The following is a 27061-nucleotide window of genomic DNA, read 5'->3' as shown; positions in this document are numbered from 1 at the left end:
CTAAATACACCAACCTGTACACAGCCTAACTACACTAACCTGTACACAGCCAAAATACACCAACCTGTACACAGTCTAAACACCAACCTGTTGTCAGCCTAAATACACCAACCTGTACACAGCCTAAACACACCAACCTGTACACAGCCTAAACACACCAACCTGTACACAGTCTAACTACACCAACCTGTTGTCAGCCTAAACACACCAACCTGTACACAGCCTAAATACACCAACCTGTAACCAGCCCAAACACACCAACCTGTACACAGCCAAAACACACCAACCTGTACACAGCCTCAACACACCAATCTGTACACAGCCTAAACACACCAACCTGTACACGGTCTATATACACCAACCTGTATACAGCCTTAACACACCAACCTGTACACAGCCTCAACACACCAACCTGTACACCGTCTAAATACACCAACCTGTACACAGCCTAAATATACCAACCTGTATACAGTATACATATACCATCCTGTACACAGCCTAAACACACCAACATGTACACAGCCTCGACACACCATCCTGTACACGACCTAAATACACAAACCTGTACAGAGCCTAAATACACCAACCTGTACACAGCCTAACTACACTAACTTTTACACAGCCAAAATACACCAATCTGTACACTGTCTAAACACCAACCTGTTGTCAGCCTAAATACACCAACCTGTACACAGCCGAAACACACCAACCTGTACACAGTCTAACTACACCAACCTGAAGTTAGCCTAAATACACCAACCTGTACACAGCCTAAACACACCAACCTGTACACAGTCTATATACACCAACCTGTACACAGCCAAAACACACCAACCTGTACACAGCCTAAACACACCAACCTGTACACAGTCTAAACACACCAACCTGTACACAGCCTAAATACACCAACCTGTACACAGCCTAAATACTCCAATCTGTACACAGCCAAAATACACCAACCTGTATACAGTATAAATACACCAACCTGTACACAGTATAAATATACCAACCTGTACACAGTATAAATACACCAACCTGTACACAGTATAAATATACCAACCTGTACGCGACCTAAATACACCACCCTGTACACGACCTAAATACACCAACCTGTACACGACCTAAAGACACCACCCTGTACACAGCCTAAATACTCCAACCTGTTCTGAGCCTAAATACACAAACCTGTACACCGTCTAAATACACCAACCTGTTACCAGCCTTAACACACCAACCTGTACACAGTCTATATACACCAACCTGTACACAGCCAAAATACACCAACTTGTGCACGTTCTAAATACACCAACCTGTACACGACCTAAATACACCACCCTGTACACGACCTAAATACACCAACCTGTACACGACCTAAATACACCACCCTGTACACAGCCTAAATACTCCAACCTGTTCTGAGCCTAAATACACAAACCTGTACACAGTCTATATACACCAACCTGTACACAGCCAAAATACACCAACTTGTGCACGTTCTAAATACACCAACCTGTACACAGTATAAATATACCAACTTGTATACGACCCAAATACACCAACCTGTACACTGTCTAACTACACCAATTTGTACACAGCCTAAACACACCAACCTGTACACAGCCTTAACACACCAACCTGTACACAGTCTATATACACCAACCTGTACACAGTCTAAACACCAACCTGTTGTCAGCCTAAATACACCAACCTGTACACAGCCTAAACACACCAACCTGTACACAGCCTAAACACACCAACCTGTACACAGTCTAACTACACCAACCTGTTGTCAGCCTAAACACACCAACCTGTACACAGCCTAAATACACCAACCTGTAACCAGCCCAAACACACCAACCTGTACACAGCCAAAACACACCAACCTGTACACAGCCTCAACACACCAATCTGTACACAGCCTAAACACATCAACCTGTACACGGTCTATATACACCAACCTGTATACAGCCTTAACACACCAACCTGTACACAGCCTCAACACACCAACCTGTACACCGTCTAAATATACCAACCTGTACACAGCCTAAATATACCAACCTGTATACAGTATACATATACCATCCTGTACACAGCCTAAACACACCAACCTGTACACAGCCTCGACACACCATCCTGTACACGACCTAAATACACAAACCTGTACAGAGCCTAAATACACCAACCTGTACACAGCCTAACTACACTAACTTTTACACAGCCAAAATATAACCAACCTGTACACAGTCTAAACACCAACCTGTTGTCAGCCTAAATACACCAACCTGTACACAGCCTAAACACACCAACCTGTACACAGTCTAACTACACCAACCTGAAGTTAGCCTAAATACACCAACCTGTACACAGCCTAAACACACCAACCTGTACACAGTCTATATACACCAACCTGTACACAGCCAAAACACACCAACCTGTACACAGCCTAAACACACCAACGTGTACACAGTCTAAACACACCAACCTGTACACAGCCTAAATACACCAACCTGTACACAGTCTAAATACACCAACCTGTACACAGCCTAAATACACCAACCTGTACACAGCCTAAATACTCCAATCTGTACACAGCCAAAATACACCAACCTGTATACAGTATAAATACACCAACCTGTACACAGTATAAATATACCAACCTGTACACAGTATAAATACACCAACCTGTACACAGTATAAATATACCAACCTGTACACGACCTAAATACACCACCCTGTACACGACCTAAATACACCAACCTGTACACGACCTAAATACACCACCCTGTACACAGCCTAAATACTCCAACCTGTTCTGAGCCTAAATACACAAACCTGTACACCGTCTAAATACACCAACCTGTTACCAGCCTTAACACACCAACCTGTACACAGTCTATATACACCAACCTGTACACAGCCAAAATACACCAACTTGTGCACGTTCTAAATACACCAACCTGTACACAGTATAAATATACCAACTTGTATACGACCCAAATACACCAACCTGTACACTGTCTAACTACACCAATTTGTACACAGCCTAAACACACCAACCTGTACACAGCCTTAACACACCAACCTGTACACAGTCTATATACACCAACCTGTACACAGCCAAAATACACCAACTTGTACACGACCTAAATACACCAACCTGTACACGACCTAAATACACCAACCTGTACACAGTCTAAATACACCAACCTGTACACAGTCTATATACACCAACCTGCACACGAACTAAATACACCAACCTGTACACAGCCTGAACACACCAACCTGTACACAGTCTAAATACACGAACCTGTACACAGCCTAAATATACCAACCTGTACACAGTATAAATATACCAACCTGTACACGACCTAAAAACACCAACCTGTACACAGCCTAAGTACTCCAACCTGTACACACTCTAAATTCACCAACCTGTAGACTGCCAAAATACCCCAACCTGTACACAGCCTAAATATACCAACTTGTACACGACCTAAATACACCACCCTGTACACGACCTATATACACCAACCTGTACACAGCCTAAATACTCCAACCTGTACACAGTCTAAATACACCACCCTGTACACAGCCTAAACACCAACCTGTACACAGCCTAAATACACCAACCTGTAACCAGCCTAAACACACCAACCTGTACACAGCCTCAACACACCAACCTGTACACAGCCAAAATACACCAACCTGTACACAGTCTAAATACACCAACCTGTACACAGTATAAATATACCAACCTGTACACGACCTAAAAACACCATCCTGTACATAGCCTAAACACATCAACCTGTACACAGTCTAAACACATCAACCTGTACACAGTCTAAATACACCAACCTGTACACAGCCTAAATATACCAACCTGTACACGAGCTAAATACACCAACCTGTACACAGCCTAAACACATCAACCTGTACACAGCCTCAACACACCAACCTGTACACAGTCTAAATACACCAACCTGTACACAGCCTAAATATACGAACCTGTACACGAGCTAAATACACCAACCTGTACACAGCCTAAACACATCAACCTGTACACAGCCTCAACACACCAACCTGTACACCGTCTAAATACACCAACCTGTACACAGCCTAAATATACCAACCTGTACACGAGCTAAATACACCAACCTGTACACAGACTAAACACATCAACCTGTACACAGCCTCAACACACCAACCTGTACACCGTCTAAATACACCAACCTGTACACAGCCTAAATATACGAACCTGTACGCAGTATAAATATACCAACCTGTACACGACCTAAATACACCAACCTTTACACAGCCTAACTACACTAACCTGTACACAGCCAAAATACACCAACCTGTACACAGTCTAAACACCAACCTGTTGTCAGCCTAAACACACCAACCTGTACACAGCCTAAATACACCAACCTGTAACGAGCCCAAACACACCAACCTGTACACAGCCAAAACACACGAACCTGTACACAGCCTCAACACACCAATATGTACACAGCCTAAACACACCAACCTGTACACGGTCTATATACACCAACCTGTATACAGCCTTAACACACCAACCTGTACACAGCCTCAACACACCAACCTGTACACCGTCTAAATACACCAACCTGTACACAGCCTAAATATACCAACCTGTATACAGTATACATATACCAACCTGTACACAGCCAAAACACACGAACCTGTACACAGCCAAAACACACCAACCTGTACACAGCCTAAACACACCAACGTGTACACAGTCTAAACACACCAACCTGTACACAGCCTAAATACACCAACCTGTACACAGTCTAAATACACCAACCTGTACACAGCCTAAATACACCAACCTGTACACAGCCTAAATACTCCAATCTGTACACAGCCAAAATACACCAACCTGTATACAGTATAAATACACCAACCTGTACACAGTATAAATATACCAACCTGTACACAGTATAAATACACCAACCTGTACACAGTATAAATATACCAACCTGTACACGACCTAAATACACCACCCTGTACACGACCTAAATACACCAACCTGTACACGACCTAAATACACCACCCTGTACACAGCCTAAATACTCCAACCTGTTCTGAGCCTAAATACACAAACCTGTACACCGTCTAAATACACCAACCTGTTACCAGCCTTAACACACCAACCTGTACACAGTCTATATACACCAACCTGTACACAGCCAAAATACACCAACTTGTGCACGTTCTAAATACACCAACCTGTACACAGTATAAATATACCAACTTGTATACGACCCAAATACACCAACCTGTACACTGTCTAACTACACCAATTTGTACACAGCCTAAACACACCAACCTGTACACAGCCTTAACACACCAACCTGTACACAGTCTATATACACCAACCTGTACACAGCCAAAATACACCAACTTGTACACGACCTAAATACACCAACCTGTACACGACCTAAATACACCAACCTGTACACAGTCTAAATACACCAACCTGTACACAGTCTATATACACCAACCTGCACACGAACTAAATACACCAACCTGTACACAGCCTGAACACACCAACCTGTACACAGTCTAAATACACGAACCTGTACACAGCCTAAATATACCAACCTGTACACAGTATAAATATACCAACCTGTACACGACCTAAAAACACCAACCTGTACACAGCCTAAGTACTCCAACCTGTACACACTCTAAATTCACCAACCTGTAGACTGCCAAAATACCCCAACCTGTACACAGCCTAAATATACCAACTTGTACACGACCTAAATACACCACCCTGTACACGACCTATATACACCAACCTGTACACAGCCTAAATACTCCAACCTGTACACAGTCTAAATACACCACCCTGTACACAGCCTAAACACCAACCTGTACACAGCCTAAATACACCAACCTGTAACCAGCCTAAACACACCAACCTGTACACAGCCTCAACACACCAACCTGTACACAGCCAAAATACACCAACCTGTACACAGTCTAAATACACCAACCTGTACACAGTATAAATATACCAACCTGTACACGACCTAAAAACACCATCCTGTACATAGCCTAAACACATCAACCTGTACACAGTCTAAACACATCAACCTGTACACAGTCTAAATACACCAACCTGTACACAGCCTAAATATACCAACCTGTACACGAGCTAAATACACCAACCTGTACACAGCCTAAACACATCAACCTGTACACAGCCTCAACACACCAACCTGTACACAGTCTAAATACACCAACCTGTACACAGCCTAAATATACGAACCTGTACACGAGCTAAATACACCAACCTGTACACAGCCTAAACACATCAACCTGTACACAGCCTCAACACACCAACCTGTACACCGTCTAAATACACCAACCTGTACACAGCCTAAATATACCAACCTGTACACGAGCTAAATACACCAACCTGTACACAGACTAAACACATCAACCTGTACACAGCCTCAACACACCAACCTGTACACCGTCTAAATACACCAACCTGTACACAGCCTAAATATACGAACCTGTACGCAGTATAAATATACCAACCTGTACACGACCTAAATACACCAACCTTTACACAGCCTAACTACACTAACCTGTACACAGCCAAAATACACCAACCTGTACACAGTCTAAACACCAACCTGTTGTCAGCCTAAACACACCAACCTGTACACAGCCTAAATACACCAACCTGTAACGAGCCCAAACACACCAACCTGTACACAGCCAAAACACACGAACCTGTACACAGCCTCAACACACCAATATGTACACAGCCTAAACACACCAACCTGTACACGGTCTATATACACCAACCTGTATACAGCCTTAACACACCAACCTGTACACAGCCTCAACACACCAACCTGTACACCGTCTAAATACACCAACCTGTACACAGCCTAAATATACCAACCTGTATACAGTATACATATACCAACCTGTACACAGCCAAAACACACGAACCTGTACACAGCCTCAACACACCAATATGTACACAGCCTAAACACACCAACCTGTACACGGTCTATATACACCAACCTGTATACAGCCTTAACACACCAACCTGTACACAGCCTCAACACACCAACCTGTACACCGTCTAAATACACCAACCTGTACACAGCCTAAATATACCAACCTGTATACAGTATACATATACCATCCTGTACACAGCCTAAACACACCAACCTGTACACAGCCTCAACACACCATCCTGTACACGACCTAAATACACCAACCTGTACACAGCCTAAATACACCAACCTGTACACAGCCTAACTACACTCACTTTTACACAGCCAAAATACACCAACCTGTACACTGTCTAAACACCAACCTGTTGTCAGCCTAAATACACCAACCTGTACACAGCCTAAACACACCAACCTGTACACAGTCTATATACACCAACCTGTACACAGCCAAAACACACCAACCTGTACACAGCCTAAACACACCAACCTGTACACAGTCTAACTACACCAACCTGTACACAGCCTAAATACACCAACCTGTACACAGCCTAAATACTCCAATCTGTACACAGCCAAAATACACCAACCTGTATACAGTATAAATACACCAACCTGTACACAGTATAAATATACCAACCTGTACACAGTATAAATACACCAACCTGTACACAGTATAAATATACCAACCTGTACACGACCTAAATACACCAACCTGTACACGACCTAAATACACCACCCTGTACACAGCCTAAATACTCCAACCTGTACACAGTCTAAATACACCAACCTGTACACAGCCTAAATACACCAACCTGTACACAGCCTAACTAAACCAATCTGTATACAGCCTAAACACCAACTGTTGAGAATGGTAGGTTTTCAGTCTGTACAGACTTGGAATACCCAAACGATTTTGAGACTACAATGTTTTTTGTAGAAACATTATTGTTACTTTGTTCTACTATATCCCAACACTAGCCCATGTTGAAACTATTAACTTGAAGCAACAAACACGTGTGTGATCATGGGGTTATGGGTGGGAGGTAACGAGCTAATATACTTCCTCAGCAATCTGCACTAGAGCGGCTGAGAGTGTATGTTGACTTATACTTGGATGTATAAATCTCCGACCAGTATATACCATCTCTCATTTTAAGGTGATTGGTGTTTGCAAAGTTGATATATGTCACGAATAGTAGCTCTGAAGAAAGCTCCGATCGGTGGGAGACATTGGAAAGTAGGTTAAATCACATAGACCCCTCTTCAAGTAAGTCAGGCTTCATTTTGTTTGACGGGTGATGGTCGTTTAATTTGATCCAATGGATCGTCAGGTGTCCGTTTCCAACTTACATTTTGTCAGATCGAGTCGGCGTCTGTCCACTTCCACCTCGGCTCCACGATCTTTTCCTAAATACAATCTTTAATGGTTTGTTCGTGGAATTGAAAAATCGATGTTGAAGTACATCTTGGGATCTGTCAGATGGCATTTGCGTGGCGTCCCATTCCTTTTACTTGTTTTACTTGTTGACAAGCCGAGGTAGAGGGTATGGGAGGTTACTGCAGAGTAAGGGGACGCTACATTCTCACACACCATATCAGAGGGCTCTTCCGGGAAAGTTGATATCTAGGTTTCTCTCTGTCAAAGTAAAAAAAATTTAATTTGTGTAGCAACATACAGTTCTAAAAGAAACCAATTCTTTACTACAAAAAATGCTGCTCAAATGTCCATAAGGGATTTAAATTGAAACGCTCAGACACAACTGAAAGAAATAACTCACTGAAAAGGACATATAAACATCTTAAATTGAAACATTGAACACATATGACTTTATTTTTCAAGTATCAGGAAATTATTGACAAACCAAGATCGGCTATTGGCCACCTTTGGCTTTCGATGATGCAACACTTCTCATCACGTAATGGCACTGCCGGAATCTATCTGAAATCTGAATGGAGAGATAGTTGTATTATCCCGATCTAGATTTGTCCCAGACTAAGGTTCCTTCTGTGCCTCGAAACTAGATTGATTCGATTTTAATGTGTACTCGAAATGGTGTTTGTTAGGTAGTTCGTTTGGTCAAAAAGGATAGTACCTAGATTGATCAAATACACGGATGTAAAGGCGTGGTATGAAAACTCTAGCTTTAATGTTCAGATTCTAAAGAGTAAATATAGTTCAATTTTTACCAGATCACGGAGACAAAATACCTCTTTTCTCCCGTGTGGTAAACCAGGAAAGACCTTGCTCTTGTCTCGGTCGAGCCCTCTTGTGTTCCTCTAATTCTGAAAACATATCAATTCCTCGTTCGAGACCTAAACATTCATGCGACTCCTTCTTTCCTTCAACAATAAGAGCGTGGAGTAGCCTCTCATTATATGTTCGTAATTGTGCTTGTGTAACAACCTTCACATTTTGTATGTCAAACAAGATTCATTTGCGCCTTCCTGTTTCTGGTATGGCAAAAGAAAACTTAACATTATTCACACTTCATGGCGTTATTCCACAAGTTCACTCAATTGTGATTTATACAAAAAAGGCATAAAAACTGACCCGAACCGCACCTGGGGCAGCTTCGTAGAAACCTCTTTCTATTATTTGTTTGAATGTCCATATATACTAATGAAAGAGAACAACTTATATTAAAATGAAGATGCATAATTATAAGAAACACAAGTGTACCAATCAATGAGAAACTTTTTTTCGAGGCAAGTGAAGACCTATCAACAAGTCATAACATATATATATGTGTGTGTGTGTGTATTTAAGGCAGTGGATTCTTACATCAATCAGACCAGAAGCTATGTCCAATTTATCTCTTCTATATTTGTTTCTTTCTATTCTCATCATTCCTTAGTGTACTTGTCATCCAACGTCATCTTTAGTACATTTGTAAATAATGTATGTAAATATCACGGAGAAGGTGTCCTAAGTTAGATAACTTGTTCCTAATCCTTTTCCATCAAAATATGTTTAAACTAAACTAACACGTGTTAAAGCATACAACACCTCATGCTCGCGCCCTGGCTGATGTGTCAACTGGACTGATTATATGAAGTGATTACAAAAAGAACGGCAGTGAATGAGCTATGCTTTACAAAGGTTTAAGATTCTACTGCAAATAACCACTCCTTTGTACGACAATAGCGGACATGGCTATGTATTATAATCAAAACCGGAGAGTAACCTTGCGTTTTATGGAAACAATGACAATTTCTTTAACCAATCTCACCTTCACTTTCTGCACTTCTGTTAAATTGTCAGCCTACTTGTTAAACTTTTTGTTTCTTTTATTTTTGTACACACTTTTTGATAATTTTAAACACGAAAAGGTCAAACTATTATCCCTAAACAAGCGACAGCAAACACATAAACGACATGACCGTCATGCCAGTTTGTGAGAGTTACGCAAACCACATCTAAGTTTAGGAGAGTACTTAGTCCGGTCCCATGCCGGCAGCGTCGCGCACCAACACCATGTCCGACAAATACTCTTTCACACCAGAAAATTGATTTTAGACAATTTTGCATAGTCGGTAGTATACCATGGACGAGCTTTTACATCCGAATTACTGCAACGGTGGCAAAAATTCAATTTTGCGGTCTCGCAAGACATTTCAGAAAGTGTCTGGTGGAAAGCTGCGTGCTGAGCCCGCGACAGGGACGAGTTGGTGACTGCGGCAACAACAGGAGGCTTCAGCAGGGAGACGGCAGCCCAAGTCAGAGGGCAAACACGGCATTGAAGGTCAATCAACATACTGTGCCGAACGTGAGAACAATAAATCTGTCATCTAATCTGGATGGACAGGCTGCTTAAACATAAAAGAAAAACATAAAACGTTCAGATTCCCTGCAAAATATGCGGTTGGTTGTATATTTAACACAAATGTTTCTAGTGGTCTGTAACATATAAGATAGTGACCTCCTTCTCAATGTATCTGTCCAAAGCATGAAGATAATGCTGGTTGTCCTGATGTGACTTCCTTCTCAGTGTATCTGTCCAGAGCGTGTAGTTAATGGTGGTTGTCTTGATATAACTTCCTTCTCAATGTATCTGTACAGAGCATGTAGTTAATAGTGGTTGCCCTGATGTGACTTCCTTCTCAGTGTATCTGTCCAGAGCGTGTAGTTAATAGTGGTTGCCCTGATGTGACTTCCTTCTCAATGTATCTGTCCAGAGCATGTAGATAATAGTAGTTGTTCTGATGTGACTTCCTTCTCAATGTATCTGTCCCGAGCGTGTAGTTAATAGTGGATGTCCTGATGTGACTTCCTTCTCAATGTATCTGTCCAGAGCGTGTAGTTAATGGTGGTTGTCCTGATGTGACTTCCTTCTCAGTGTTTCTGTCCAGAGCGTGTAGTTAATGGTGGTTGTCCTGATGTGACTTCCTTCTCAATGTATCTGTCCCGAACGTGTAGTTAATGGTGGTTGCCCTGATGTGACTTCCTTCTCAGTGTATCAGTCCAGAGCATGAAGTTAATGGTGGTTGTCCTGATGTGACTTCCTTCTTAGTGTATCAGTCCAGAGCATGAAGTTAATGGTGGTTGCCCTGATGTGACTTTCTTCTCAATGTATCTGTCCAGAGCGTGTAGTTAATGGTGGTTGTCCTGATGTGACTTCCTTCTTAGTGTATCTGTCCAGAGCTTGTAGTTAATGGTGGTTGTCCTGATGTGACTTCCTTCTAAGTGTATCTGTCCAGAGGATGAAGTTAATGGTGGTTGTCCTGATGTGACTTCCTTCTTAATGTATCTGCCCAGAGCGTGTAGTTAATGGTGGTTGCCCTGATGTGACATCCTTCTCAGTGTATCAGTCCAGAGCATGAAATTAATGGTGGTTGTCCTGATGTGACTTCCTTCTTAGTATATCAGTCCAGAGCATGAAGTTAATGGTGGTTGCCCTGATGTGACTTCCTTCTCAATGTATCTGTCCAGAGCGTGTAGTTAATGGTGGTTGTCCTGATGTGACTTCCTTCTTAGTGTATCTGTCCAGAGCATGAAGTTAATGGTGGTTGTCCTGATGTGACTTCCTTCTCAGTGTATCTGTCCAGAGCGTGTAGTTAATGGTGGTTGTCCTGATGTGACTTCCTTCTCAATGTATCTGTCCCGAGCATGAAGTTAATGGTTGTTGTCCTGATGTGACTTCCTTCTCAGTGTATCTGTCCAGAGGATGTAGATAATAGTGGTTGTCCTGATGTGATTTCCTTCTCAGTGTATCTGTCCATAGCATGTAGTTAATAGTGGTTGCCCTGATGTGACTTCCTTCTCAGTGCATCTGTCCAGAGCGTGTAGTTAATAGTGGTTGCCCTGATGTGACTTCCTTCTCAATGTATCTGTCCAGAGCATGTAGATAATAGAAGTTGTTCTGATGTGACTTCCTTCTCAATGTATCTGTCCCGAGCGTGTAGTTAATAGTGGATGTCCTGATGTGACTTCCTTCTCAATGTATCTGTCCAGAGCGTGTAGTTAATGGTGGATGTCCTGATGTGACTTCCTTCTCAGTGTTTCTGTCCAGAGCGTGTAGTTAATGGTGGTTGTCCTGATGTGACTTCCTTCTCAGTGTTTCTGTCCCGAACGTGTAGTTAATGGTGGTTGCCCTGATGTGACTTCCTTCTCAGTGTATCAGTCCAGAGCATGAAGTTAATGGTGGTTGTCCTGATGTGACTTCCTTCTTAGTGTATCAGTCCAGAGCATGAAGTTAATGGTGGTTGCCCTGATGTGACTTCCTTCTCAATGTATCTGTCCAGAGCATGTAGTTAATGGTGGTTGTCCTGATGTGACTTCCTTCTTAGTGTATCTGTCCAGAGCATGAAGTTAATGGTGGTTGCCCTGATGTGACTTCCTTCTTAATGTATCTGCCCAGAGCGTGTAGTTAATGGTGGATGTCCTGATGTGACTTCCTTCTCAATGTATCTGTCCAGAACATGTAGTTAATGATGGTTGCCCTGATGTGACTTCCTTCTTAGTGTATCTGTCCAAAGTGTGTAGTTAATGGTGGATGTCCTGATGTGACTTCCTTCTCAATGTAACTGTCCAGAGCTTGTAGTTAATGGTGGTTGTCCTGATGTGACTTCCTTCTCAATGTATCTGTCCAGAGCATGTAGATAATAGTGGTTTTCCTGATGTGACTTCCTTCTCAGTGTATCTGTCCCGAGCGTGTAGTTAATGATGGTTGTCCTGATGTGACTTCCTTCTCAGTGTATCTGTCCAGAGCGTGTAGTTAATAGTGGTTGCCCTGATGTGACTTCCTTCTCAATGTATCTGTCCAGAGCATGAAGTTAATGGTGGATGTCCTGATGTGACTTCCTTCTCAATGTAACTGTCCAGAGCTTGTAGTTAATGGTGGTTGTCCTGATGTGACCTCCTTCTCAATGTATCTGTCCAGAGCATGTAGATAATAGTGGTTTTCCTGATGTGACTTCCTTCTCAGTGTATCTGTCCCGAGCGTGTAGTTAATGATGGTTGTCCTGATGTGACTTCCTTCTCAGTGTATCTGTCCAGAGCGTGTAGTTAATAGTGGTTGTCCTGATGTGACTTCCTTCTTAGTATATCAGTCCAGAGCATGAAGTTAATGGTGGTTGCCCTGATGTGACTTCCTTCTCAATGTATCTGTCCCGAGCGTCGAGTTAATGATGGTTGTCCTGATGTGACTTCCTTCTCAGTGTTTCTGTCCCGAGCGTGTAGTTAATGGTGGTTGTCCTGATGTGACTTCCTTCTCAATGTATCTGTCCCGAACGTGTAGTTAATGGTGGATGTCCTGATGTGACTTCCTTCTCAATGTAACTGTCCAGAGCTTGTAGTTAATGGTGGTTGTCCTGATGTGACCTCCTTCTCAATGTATCTGTTCAGAGCATGTAGATAATAGTGGTTTTCCTGATGTGACTTCCTTCTCAATGTATCTGTCCAGAGCGTGTAGTTAATGATGGTTGTCCTGATGTGACTTCCTTCTTAGTATATCAGTCCAGAGCATGAAGTTAATGGTGGTTGCCCTGATGTCACTTCCTTCTCAATGTATCTGTCCCGAGCGTGTAGTTAATGGTGGTTGTCCTGATGTGACTTCCTTCTTAGTGTATCTGTCCAGAGCATGAAGTTAATGGTGGTTGTCCTGATGTGACTTCCTTCTCAGTGTATCTGTCCAGAGCGTGTAGTTAATGGTGGTTGTCCTGATGTGACTTCCTTCTCAATGTATCTGTCCCGAGCATGAAGTTAATGGTTGTTGTCCTGATGTGACTTCCTTCTCAGTGTATCTGTCCAGAGGATGTAGATAATAGTGGTTGTCCTGATGTGATTTCCTTCTTAGTATATCAGTCCAGAGCATGTAGATAATAGTGGTTGTCCTGATGTCACTTCCTTCTTAGTATATCAGTCCAGAGCATGAAGTTAATGGTGGTTGCCCTGATGTGACTTCCTTCTCAATGTATCTGTCCCGAGCGTGTAGTTAATGGTGGTTGTCCTGATGTGACTTCCTTCTTAGTGTATCTGTCCAGAGCATGAAGTTAATGGTGGTTGTCCTGATGTGACTTCCTTCTCAGTGTATCTGTCCAGAGCGTGTAGTTAATGGTGGTTGTCCTGATGTGACTTCCTTCTCAATGTATCTGTCCCGAGCATGAAGTTAATGGTTGTTGTCCTGATGTGACTTCCTTCTCAGTGTATCTGTCCAGAGGATGTAGATAATAGTGGTTGTCCTGATGTGATTTCCTTCTCAGTGTATCTGTCCATAGCATGTAGTTAATAGTGGTTGCCCTGATGTGACTTCCTTCTCAGTGCATCTGTCCAGGGCGTGTAGTTAATAGTGGTTGCCCTGATGTGACTTCCTTCTCAATGTATCTGTCCAGAGCATGTAGATAATAGAAGTTGTTCTGATGTGACTTCCTTCTCAATGTATCTGTCCCGAGCGTGTAGTTAATAGTGGATGTCCTGATGTGACTTCCTTCTCAATGTATCTGTCCAGAGCGTGTAGTTAATGGTGGTTGTCCTGATGTGACTTCCTTCTCAGTGTTTCTGTCCAGAGCGTGTAGTTAATGGTGGTTGTCCTGATGTAACTTCCTTCTTAATGTATCTGTCCAGAGCATGAAGTTAATGGTGGTTGTCCTGATGTGACTTCCTTCTTAATGTATCTGTCCAGAGCATGAAGTTAATGGTGGTTGCCCTGATGTAACTTCCTTCTTAATGTATCTGTCCAGAGCATGAAGTTAATGGTGGTTGTCCTGATGTGACTTCCTTCTCAGTGTATCTGCCCCGAGCGAGTAGTTAATGGTGGTTGCCCTGATGTGACTTCCTTCTCAATGTATCTGTCCAGAGCATGAAGATAATGGTGGTTGCCCTGATGTGACTTCCTTCTCAATGTATCAGTCCAGAGCATGAATTTAATAGTGGTTGCCCTTATGTGACTTCCTTCTCAGTGTATCAGTCCAGAGCATGAAGTTAATGGTGGTTGTCCTGATGTGACTTCCTTCTTAGTGTATCAGTCCAGAGCATGAAGCTAATAGTGGTTGTCCTGATGTGACTTCCTTCTCAATGTATCTGTCCCGAGCGTGTAGTTAATGGTGGTTGTCCTGATGTGACTTCCTTCTCAATGTATCAGTCCAGAGCATGAATTTAATGGTGGTTGCCCTTATGTGACTTCCTTCTTAGTGTATCAGTCCAGAGCATGAATTTAATGGTAGTTGCCCTTATGTGACTTCCTTCTCAGTGTATCAGTCCAGAGCATGAAGTTAATGGTGGTTGCCCTGATGTGACTTCCTTCTCAATGTATCAGTCCAGAGCATGAATTTAATAGTGGTTGCCCTGATGTGACTTCCTTCTCAGTGTATCAGTCCAGAGCATGAAGTTAATGGTGGTTGTCCTGATGTGACTTCCTTCTTAGTGTATCAGTCCAGAGCATGAAGCTAATAGTGGTTGTCCTGATGTGACTTCCTTCTCAATGTATCTGTCCCGAGCGTGTAGTTAATGGTGGTTGTCCTGATGTGACTTCCTTCTCAATGTATCAGTCCAGAGCATGAATTTAATGGTGGTTGCCCTTATGTGACTTCCTTCTTAGTGTATCAGTCCAGAGCATGAATTTAATGGTAGTTGCCCTTATGTGACTTCCTTCTCAGTGTATCAGTCCCGAGCGTGTAGTTAATGGTGGTTGTCCTGATGTGACTTCCTTCTCAATGTATCTGTCCCGAGCGTGTAGTTAATGGTGGTTGTCCTGATGTGACTTCCTTCTCAGTGTATCTGTCCAGAGCATGAAGTTAATGGTGGTTGTCCTGGTGTGACTTCCTTCTTAATGTATCTGTCCAGAGCGTGTAGTTAATGGTGGTTGCCCTGATGTGACTTCCTTCTCAGTGTATCAGTCCAGAGCATGAAGTTAATGGTGGTTGTCCTGATGTGACTTCCTTCTTAGTGTATCAGTCCAGAGCATGAAGTTAATGGTGGTTGCCCTGATGTGACTTCCTTCTCAATGTATCTGTCCCGAGCGTGTAGTTAATGGTGGTTGTCCTGATGTGACTTCCTTCTTAATGTATCTGTCCAGAGGATGTAGTTAATGGTGGTTGTCCTGATGTGACTTCCTTCTCAGTGTATCAGTCCAGAGCATGAAGTTAATGGTGGTTGTCCTGATGTGACTTCCTTCTTAATGTATCTGTCCAGAGGATGTAGTTAATGGTGGTTGTCCTGATGTGACTTCCTTCTTAATGTATCAGTCCAGAGGATGTAGTTAATGGTGGTTGTCCTGATGTGACTTCCTTCTTAATGTATCTGTCCAGAGGATGTAGTTAATGGTGGATGTCCTGATGTGACTTCCTTCTCAGTGTATCAGTCCAGAGCATGAAGTTAATGGTGGTTGTCCTGATGTGACTTCCTTCTTAGTGTATCAGTCCAGAGCATGAAGCTAATAGTGGTTGTCCTGATGTGACTTCCTTCTCAATGTATCTGTCCCGAGCGTGTAGTTAATGGTGGTTGTCCTGATGTGACTTCCTTCTCAATGTATCAGTCCAGAGCATGAATTTAATGGTGGTTGCCCTTATGTGACTTCCTTCTTAGTGTATCAGTCCAGAGCATGAATTTAATGGTAGTTGCCCTTATGTGACTTCCTTCTCAGTGTATCAGTCCCGAGCGTGTAGTTAATGGTGGTTGTCCTGATGTGACTTCCTTCTCAATGTATCTGTCCCGAGCGTGTAGTTAATGGTGGTTGTCCTGATGTGACTTCCTTCTCAGTGTATCTGTCCAGAGCATGAAGTTAATGGTGGTTGTCCTGGTGTGACTTCCTTCTTAATGTATCTGTCCAGAGCGTGTAGTTAATGGTGGTTGCCCTGATGTGACTTCCTTCTCAGTGTATCAGTCCAGAGCATGAAGTTAATGGTGGTTGTCCTGATGTGACTTCCTTCTTAGTGTATCAGTCCAGAGCATGAAGTTAATGGTGGTTGCCCTGATGTGACTTCCTTCTCAATGTATCTGTCCCGAGCGTGTAGTTAATGGTGGTTGTCCTGATGTGACTTCCTTCTTAATGTATCTGTCCAGAGGATGTAGTTAATGGTGGTTGTCCTGATGTGACTTCCTTCTCAGTGTATCTGTCCAGAGCATGAAGTTAATGGTGGTTGTCCTGGTGTGACTTCCTTCTTAATGTATCTGTCCAGAGCGTCTAGTTAATGGTGGTTGCCCTGATGTGACTTCCTTCTCAGTGTATCAGTCCAGAGCATGAAGTTAATGGTGGTTGTCCTGATGTGACTTCCTTCTTAGTGTATCAGTCCAGAGCATGAAGTTAATGGTGGTTGCCCTGATGTGACTTCCTTCTCAATGTATCTGTCCAGAGGGTGTAGTTAATGGTGGTTGTCCTGATGTGACTTCCTTCTTAATGTATCTGTCCAGAGGATGTAGTTAATGGTGGATGTCCTGATGTGACTTCCTTCTCAATGTATCTGTCCAGAGCATGAAGTTAATGGTGGTTGCCCTGATGTGACTTCCTTCTCAATGTATCTGTCCCGAGCGTGTAGTTAATGGTGGTTGTCCTGATGTGACTTCCTTCTTAATGTATCTGTCCAGAGGATGAAGTTAATGGTGGTTGTCCTGATGTGACTTCCTTCTTAATGTATCTGTCCAGAGCGTGTAGTTAATGGTGGTTGTCCTGATGTGACTTCCTTCTTAATGTATCTGTCCAGAGCGTGTAGTTAATGGTGGTTGTCCTGATGTGACTTCCTTCTTAGTGTATCTGTCCAGAGTATGTAGATAATGCTGGTTGTCCTGATGTGACTTCCTTCTCAGTCACTGGTTTGAACAGAAGGTTGCGTCAATTGACTAGGTTTGTTGTAGGGCGCGAGGGTACAGTTGTTGTGAGGACAGAACTCATCTGGAAGAAATGGAAGTCTGTCAGAAGTAATAACGACGTGCGTGTGCTTGTCACCATAGTTGGTTTGAAAGAATGTATATTCTTTTCACTTAGATTCGTCTGTTAGGACAGTCATTGAAAAAATATCCAATTTGGTTTGCAGATTGGGCGTTTTTAATGTTTAGTAAATGTGGGTAATAACTGCACAACTTAATGTGCATACACTTGCATCAAACATTTCCATATGTATAGTAATCGCTCAACTACAATTCAGCGTACTGAAATACCCAACACTTACTGTTAATTCCGACTCGATGCAATATGCTGAATGTTTTGTCCGCGGGGCTCCAGCAGTTCAATCTTAGGCCAGTTACAACTGCCGCGTTTACAGTTTACAAAATCGTTAGAATTCACTGTATTTTTTCTGGTATTTAAATGGCAGTAATTCAATAAAACGTTTAGTATTCCCTGCAAGTCATCCCGTACACCAGCGTGTTTGGACTGCGGAGCCAAATAATGCCCCAATCAAAGGGAAATGGCCCTATCGGCAAATTGACTACAATCACTATCACAGTAATTGTCACAAACGAGGCGCTTGGCTCTGCACATGGATTGTGGCGGTGTGATTACTGAAGCAGTGACCAGGGCGGTCACCACCGGCACCCATTGATCTCTGTAATGTAACCTGGACGGCTGGCAGAAGGAACGTCCATGACTCCTTCACACGAACCTCGCCGTCCACACAGGGTGTCCTCATTGCAACTTCAGCATAGGCTCAGTCGTAGGCTCTGCGCCGTTATTCAAGCATCTCGATTTCCATTTAATATTAAATTGTCTTTGCATACTTCCTATAATCAAACTGCCACACCTGTATTCATTCGTGTGGTATACACTGACAACTATCTAGGAAAGAAGTAAAGTAATATTTAAATGACGCTCAATATGCCAATGAATGCAGTAGTCTGTCTTTGCTCAATGGCTGAGTTATTGGAGGTAGCAATCTTATATGCAGGCTGACAGACGACTGGGTCGACATCCTCGTGCATCAGTTTGTCCGTATATTGTAGATCAGACTGTCAGTATATTGTAATTAGATTATTGTATATTGCACTGTCTGTACATCTAAGGAAGGACGGTGAATTTATTTCCGGTTCATTGAGGTATGTGTTATCTACATGTGTTATCTAAAATGATACAAAAAAAAGTAAAGCAGACAAAAATGACGAAATTGTTAAACATTCTCAGGAATACATACCATGGCGTGACATGAATCAGGTGATTGTTTAATTTATGCACATAACTTGAGACGCCCACCAAATTAGAGACAATGAACGGACGGTAGGATCCAAACAAAGTTCAAAGGACCTGTCAATCAAGGCAAGAGCCGAAAAGAACTGCAACAGACTGTAACGAACCGGAACAAATATGTCCGGGAGAAGAAGGTTGTTTCAAATGAAGTGGTCAGTAACCACCAGATTCATTCGTTCCCTGAGAACGGGAATACACATTTGGAAAAATGCGAGTTAGAAATGAAACCCGAAGACATGAAATGTGTAGAACCAAGGCCAGCGAAGAAACAGCAACAGGCGAGATGCCTGCACGTTTGCTGTTTCATTCCTTCTGGGCCTCAGGCCTCAACGGATGGTTTGGATTTGAAAATGCATGAAATTCGCTGAAAAGTCCTGTGCATGACGATACAGGCAAGCAGAAAGGGATATTCCGTCGACGGTATATTGTCATTCCCGATGTTCAGTAGTAATAAAAGTTGTCCGCCTCAGTGTAACTTTTTTACATTCATTAGGAAATGAATGCCGTGAAATTATACGGACAGCCTAATGTCCAATGTACGGACAGTCTAATGTACAATGTCCGGACAGTCTAATGTACAATATACGGACAGTCTAATGTACAATGTACGGACAGTCTAATGTACAATGTCCGGACAGTCTAATGTACAATATACGGACAGCCTAATGTACAATATACGGACAGCCTAATGTACAATATACAGACAGCCTAATGTACAATATACAGACAGCCTAATGTACAATATACGGACAGCCTAATGTTCAATTCACATGCATTTTCATAGTCCAAAACACCCTTTGCAGCACGATAGGCTGCCCGCTCATTCTTTACATTAGGTTGTCCGCTCATTGTATACGTAAGGCTGTCTGCACATTGTATACATTAGGCTGGTCGTTCATTGTATACATTAGGCTGGTCGTTCATTGTATACATTAGGCTGGTCATTCATTGTATAGATAAGGCTGTCCTCCCATTGTATACATTAGGCTGTCCGCTCATTGTATACGTTAGGCTGTCCGCTCATTGTATACGTTAGACTGTCCGCTCATTGTTTATGTTAGCCTGTCCGCTCATTGTATACATTAGGCTGTCCGCACATTGTTTATGTTAGGCTGTCCGCTTATTGTATACATTAGGCTGTCCGCTCGTTGTATACATTAGGCTGTCTGCACATTGTATACATTAGGCTGTCTGCACATTGTATACATAAGGCTGTCCGCTGATTGTATACGTTAGGCTGGTCGTTCATTGTATACATTAGGCTGTCCTCTCATTGTATACATTTGGCTCTCCGCTCATTGTATACGTTAGGCTGTCCGCTCATTGTATACGTTAGGCTGACCGCTCATTGTATACGTTAGGCTGTCCGCTCATTGTTTATGTTAGGCTGTCCGCTCATTGTATACGTTAGGCTGTCCGCTCATTGTTTATGTTAGCCTGTCCGCTGATTGTATACATTAGGCTGGTCGTTCATTGTATGCATTAGGCTGTCCGCTCGTTGTATACATTAGGCTGGTCGTTCATTGTATACATTAGGCTGTCCGCTGATTGTATACGTTTGGCTGTCCGCTCATTGTATACATTAGGCTGGTCGTTCATTGTATACATTAGGCTGTCCGCTCATTGTATACATTAGGCTGGTCGTTCATTGTATACATTAGGCTGTCCGCTCGTTGTATACATTAGGCTGGTCGTTCATTGTATACATTAGGCTGTCCGCTGATTGTATACGTTTGGCTGTCCGCTCATTGTATACATAAGGCTGGTCGCTCATTGCATACATTAGGTTTGTCGTTAATTGTATACATTAGGCTGGTCGTTCATTGTATTCTTTAGGCTGGTCGTTCATTGTATACATTAGGCTGGTCGCTCATTGCATACATTAGGCTGGTCGTTCATTGTATACATGAAACTGGTCGTTCATTGTATACATTAGGCTGTCCGCTCATTGTATTCGTTAGGGTGGTCGTTCATTGTATAGATTAAGCTGTCCGCTCATTGTATACATTAGGCTGGTCGTTCATTGTATACGTTAGGCTGTCCTCTCACTGTATACATTAGGCTGGTCGTTCATTGTATACATAAGGCTGTCCGCTCATTGTATACATTAGGCTGCCGCTAATTGTATACGTTAGGCTGATCGTTCATTGTATACACTAGCCTGTCCGCTCATTGTATACATTAGGCTGTTCGTTCATTGTATACATTAGGCTCTCCGCTCATTGTAAACGTTAGTCTGGTCGTTCATTATATACATTAGGCTGTCCGCTCATTGTATACATTGGGCTGGTCGTTCACTGTATACATTAGTCTGGTCGTTCATGGTATACATTAGGCTGTCCGCTCATTGTATACATTAGGCTGTCCGCTCATTGTATACATTGGGCGGGTCGTTCACTGTATGCGTTAGGCTGTCCGTTCATTGTATACATTAGGCTGTCCGCTAGTAGTATAGGTAATAGGGGTTCTGCCGCAACTCCACTGGAGCCAGATTAAGATACCTATACCACTACTACAGAGGGAATTTTTTATGCCAAAACGCTGATGCGATTCAACGATAGTCATGAGTCGTATTAAAAGAAATATCAATATTAATTAATAATGAATAAAATTTACTAAAGCCCACGAGGAGATTGGAAAGGTGTAGGAGCAATAAAAAAATTGGCCATCGCGGCTAAGGTATCTAAAGATGTGGCCACGGATTGGTTAAAGAAACAAGCGATGTGGCAAATATACTTACCGGCACCGCATTATATACCGAGGAAGAAGTTTGATATTTTTACAACGAATGAAGTTCATCAGGCTGACCTCTTGTTTCTTCCCCACGATAAGGTAAGATGCAAAACGTATAAATACGCTTTAACCGTAGTGGATTTGGGTAGTCGATACAAAGAGGCTGAGCCATTAACCTCGAAAGATTCAACAGAAGTAGCTAATGTACTAAGCCGTATATATAAACGCGGACCACTAAAATGGCCTAAGATATTTCTAGTAGATCCTGGTCGCGAGTTTATGGGATCGGTAACTAAACTGTTAACAAAGCACGATGTCGAAATCAGGCGGGTGACAAAGAGGCCCACCGTAGTCAAGCTATCGTTGAAAGATTTAACCGGACATTAGCGGAACGTTTGTTTGGATATCAGTATGGGATCGAAATGAAATGGGAACGATTAAGATCAACCGAATGGGTGACACGATTATCAGCTGTTGTATCAGCGCTGAAAAATGAAGTAACGAGATAAATCGGAAAGAAACCATCCGATGCGATTAAAATGAAATCCGTGACTTCCGAATCTTCAGCACCGCGCAGAGGCAAAGAACAAAAACTTCCGGATAGAGTAAGCGTAAGATATTTATACCAGCCCGGTGAACTCGAATAGGTAGTGACACCATCATTATCAATCCATCTCTTTGTATCTAAGGGGGATAACGATGTCTTGTTAATTCTTAATCCAGATATCCTATGATTGTAACTTCTTAAAGAGTTCATCTCGTGTTTGAATGTTCTACCATTGAATAATGCTTCTGTATACTGTTCGTGTTTGATATGCTTTTTTACCACATACTTCTTAACACCCTTAGCTTTTCTTATCTCTCCATTATATGACTTCTTTATAGAATACATCTCAGGTCTTAATCCGACATACTCCGCTATAGGAGTCCCAGCACATTCATCCTTCATCTTACCTAACACCTTTTTATTTACTATGCTGTGCAGTGGATTATCTTTAGGGTAATCGTTTGTCTCGTACATATCTATTTTTTCTGCCATATCTTTATACACATCCTCGGTTGTATTTCCATCAACAAAGAATCTGTGTCGGTATATAACACCTCGCATCTATCGCTGTATTGCTTCTTAAGTTCGTTGTAATAAAAGTCATACATTAAGTGTTTTGACAAGTCGAGAATACTCATACCAATGTACACCTGTCTGTTGAATTTTATATTACTCTTCTGCATATGCAACGCAGCTAAGTCGTTATCGAATATCTTGCTTCTGCTAAAAGCCGGACTGGCTATAAGTTTCCTGAGTCTTTCTTCCTCATTAGATCTGACCAATTTAACATCAACACGCTTTCTTAGATTCTCCATAGTTTTACCAAATACTGAGTTATTCATGTGCTTATATAGATTATTTTCGAAATCGCTGGTAGCTATCTTTGTTAAATCTGTGTTCAGCCTTATATAGGGCTCCATCCAAGGGCTTTGATCAAACTTTAGAACTCTGTGTATTTTTTTTAGTTTCATACCTAACGATAGATATAACTGGAGATTTTATGTAGTGAACTATATATTTTGTCTTATCCATCAAATTTGGTACGAGTTTTTCTACGTTAGCTAACCTTGTATTGCCCATCAAGGAGTGTTGATATTCCGAAATCCAATCTTTATTAACCATTAATCTTTTGGGAGCTAGCGGATAACTATTATGATCTTTATGTAATTAATTTGGATATTCCAAATCAACTTCTAGTATGTACCCTTTATCGGAATCTGAGGGGATATCATTCACTTCGATGTCATCAACCCTCTCAAAACCACCCGTGGGTAAAGGTTGACTCATAGCCCATCCGTACAAATTGTTGGCGTCGAGATATAATATATGCGTGTTGGGTTTACTCGGATCATATCCTTCCACTAATTTATTATTAGCCTTAGAATACCTTTTCGCTACCATCGATATATCACCTCTTAATCCAATAAACAAGTGCATATCGCAATCGGTAAGTAATTTTAGTTCTACGCCGGTCTTCTTCAACAATGCATCCCACAATAGTCCGGGACTGGAATAGTACCATGCCGGGTCCAAGCCGTATTGTTTTAAACATGTCTTTCTAAATATCTCGAATATATCGGCGAGTAACAGTACATCGGTACAGATCGTGATAATCGCCTAAATTCTTACAACCTAATTTATCCCACACCGTCAGAGCCTGTTCATAATCGGCATCTGTTATTTTAGATTCTGTTAAGTTACTATAGAATGATTCAAGGGGTGGTAATTTAGTTTCGTCGAATCTAGACCAATCATCCATATATTCATAAGGATATACACCTTTTCTCAGCAACAAATGACGCGTAAACCTATCGGTATATTGATTTGTTATCGCAAAGTCATCGAGATTGTTCGCATTAGCTAAATTGTACAGGGAAGATAACAGAAACTGTACGGAGTCTATGAATCTAAGCCCATTACTTTGCTTTATTCTGGCTTTCCCATCCTTGTCCGTATAATGTATAGTTTTAGTCAATGAGAACGATATATATTTTTCCATATTGTTAGGAATACACGTTAAGCCGCCGTCGGTCTTTGAGATAGCTTGCATAATGAGATGAGAATAGTATCCTCTAAGGTTATGAAACACAACGAGGATGGGTATTGTTTAAGAATTCATTTTTAGTTTCAAGTTACACTCGTTATGCGCGGCTCCCCGATAATTACCCGTGACGTGACAATGATCTCTTACTGAATCCCCATTCAGGGGTTTATTACAAACATGACAACTCGTTGACCTCTTAAAGGCCCTCCAATTATCCCTCGTCATACACATGGGTTTCTTACGCAATAAATTTTCCCTGATTATTCCCTCTTCATTTTGTAGATATTCTAGGAACTTTCCCGCTGCATCGGGACCTCTGTAAATCATGGGCGGGTTTGTTTTCCCATCATACCTTACAACTATATATCCAAACCCACAAGTAATATGTTCTTGAGTTTTGTACGTAAAACTACTATCTTGATTATTGTGTTCAGTATTTTCTAAAGGTTTGATAAGCGCTTCAAAGTCGGCGTAAATGACGTACGGTACTGGCATTTGATTACAATAATGTTCAAATTTAAATATATTTTTTCCCTCTTTAGGCATATCGATCCTGATAGCAGTCTGTCCAACACCTCTACAGTCTTCTTTATACGCTTCCAATAGATCTTGTCTGCTGTACCCATGCAGGCATCATTCGCAGAAGTATTTCTTTCCCTTATATTTAGTTTGATCATATAATAGCCTGTTTAAACTCTTTATCCATGTATAATGATATTTTCCATCTTTTTCGATCAGAAATGAATTGATTCTGGGAATATGTTCTGGAGCGGAGCTTATCCTGTGTACAACAATTCCTTTAGAAGAATGTCCGAAAACATTTATAACTAAATTATTTTGCTTTTCCACATTATCAATTTGTGATATTGGTGTAGGTTCGTCTATACCATCGAGGTTGAGTCCATCGTTTTGAGGATAGCTCGAAGGTCTATTTGCAATTTTAGAATCTACAGGGAACAATGCAGATCTTATCATCATTCTTAAACAGTCATCGGATTTATTAATTTGCTATATCTAAATATAAACTATCGATTTTATCCAAACTCCAACCCGAACCTCTATTAGTCCAACGTTCTAAAGTTTCCTGTATCCTCTGAATCGATGTATCTAATGATGCGTTTATAGTATCGGATTCGGTTATAACTTCTTGATTGCTTCTGAAATATGTTTCGGTATATTCAGTGCTATCGTCTGTGTTACTTTTACTCAATGACATTTTAATCGTCAGCTGGTATTTTATACTATGTAAATCATCTAACTCCTCGTTAATTTTGTTCGATATGATGGGCTTAACATCATTAACATCCATGTTGGAATTAATATCCATCTTCCAACCTCTTAGATATTTACTTAGATATATTGCCGGCGGATATGGGCACAAATTTTAATTCTTGTTGTTTTTTATCTTGTTGTTTATCATCAACATGATTGTGTTGAACATCATTATTATCTAGTAAAGCAATCAATTCAGCTCTTCTCATTCGAGAATAACCTCTCAGCCCACTGATTTTTGCTTGAGCTTTGAGTTCTCTAACAGTCTGGGCTTTGTTGTATTCCAAACCGAGTAAATCCATCAATTCAGCTTTTCTCATTCGAGAATATCCATGTAGACCACGTTGTTTTGCCATAGCCTTCAACTCTCTGACAAAAACCATTGTGACCATGGTATATACAAAATGATTCATTTGTCTAAATGGTTATTTTTCATATATAAATATGTATTCTCCCCAACCTATTCCTCTCATTGATGTAATCTCTCTTCCTAGCGTAAATAATCTGCTTCCTGACCTTATCAGCACCATGACTCTTACATAAACTGTAACTACATTTGACACCAATCCCACATACAGAACAAACGTAATTTTTAAAACCCTTTCTGATGTTATAAGCGTGGGTACCACAGTAAATACCAACAGATGGCTTCTGACATTGAATCGATATCCCCATGAGTGTATATTTGCACAGATTCATGGTTATACACATATCGTATCATTTGTCTAAAAGGTAAATCACATCTCCACTGGTGATTTATTGATTAGCAGTCAGAGTGACTCGCTCGCCCGCCCTAACTAGGGCATGGTTTATGAGTAGTTATTGTGTAACCTAAAATCATCAC

The 27061-nt window shown here is 41.6% G+C and overlaps 1 pseudogene; it reads right to left on the bottom strand.

Moving 5' to 3' along the window:
• Nucleotides 1-4325: 4325 nt before the first annotated feature.
• Nucleotides 4326-19070, bottom strand: LOC125377469 (annotated as a pseudogene).
• Between the last annotated feature and the right edge of the window lie 7991 nt (nucleotides 19071-27061).

The sequence above is a fragment of the Haliotis rufescens genome, unplaced genomic scaffold (assembly GCF_023055435.1).
Source record: "Haliotis rufescens isolate VD_foot unplaced genomic scaffold, xgHalRufe1.0.p SCAF_9, whole genome shotgun sequence".
NCBI classification, from domain to species: Eukaryota; Metazoa; Mollusca; class Gastropoda; order Lepetellida; family Haliotidae; genus Haliotis; species Haliotis rufescens.
This window is presented reverse-complemented; position numbering and strand designations above follow the sequence as displayed.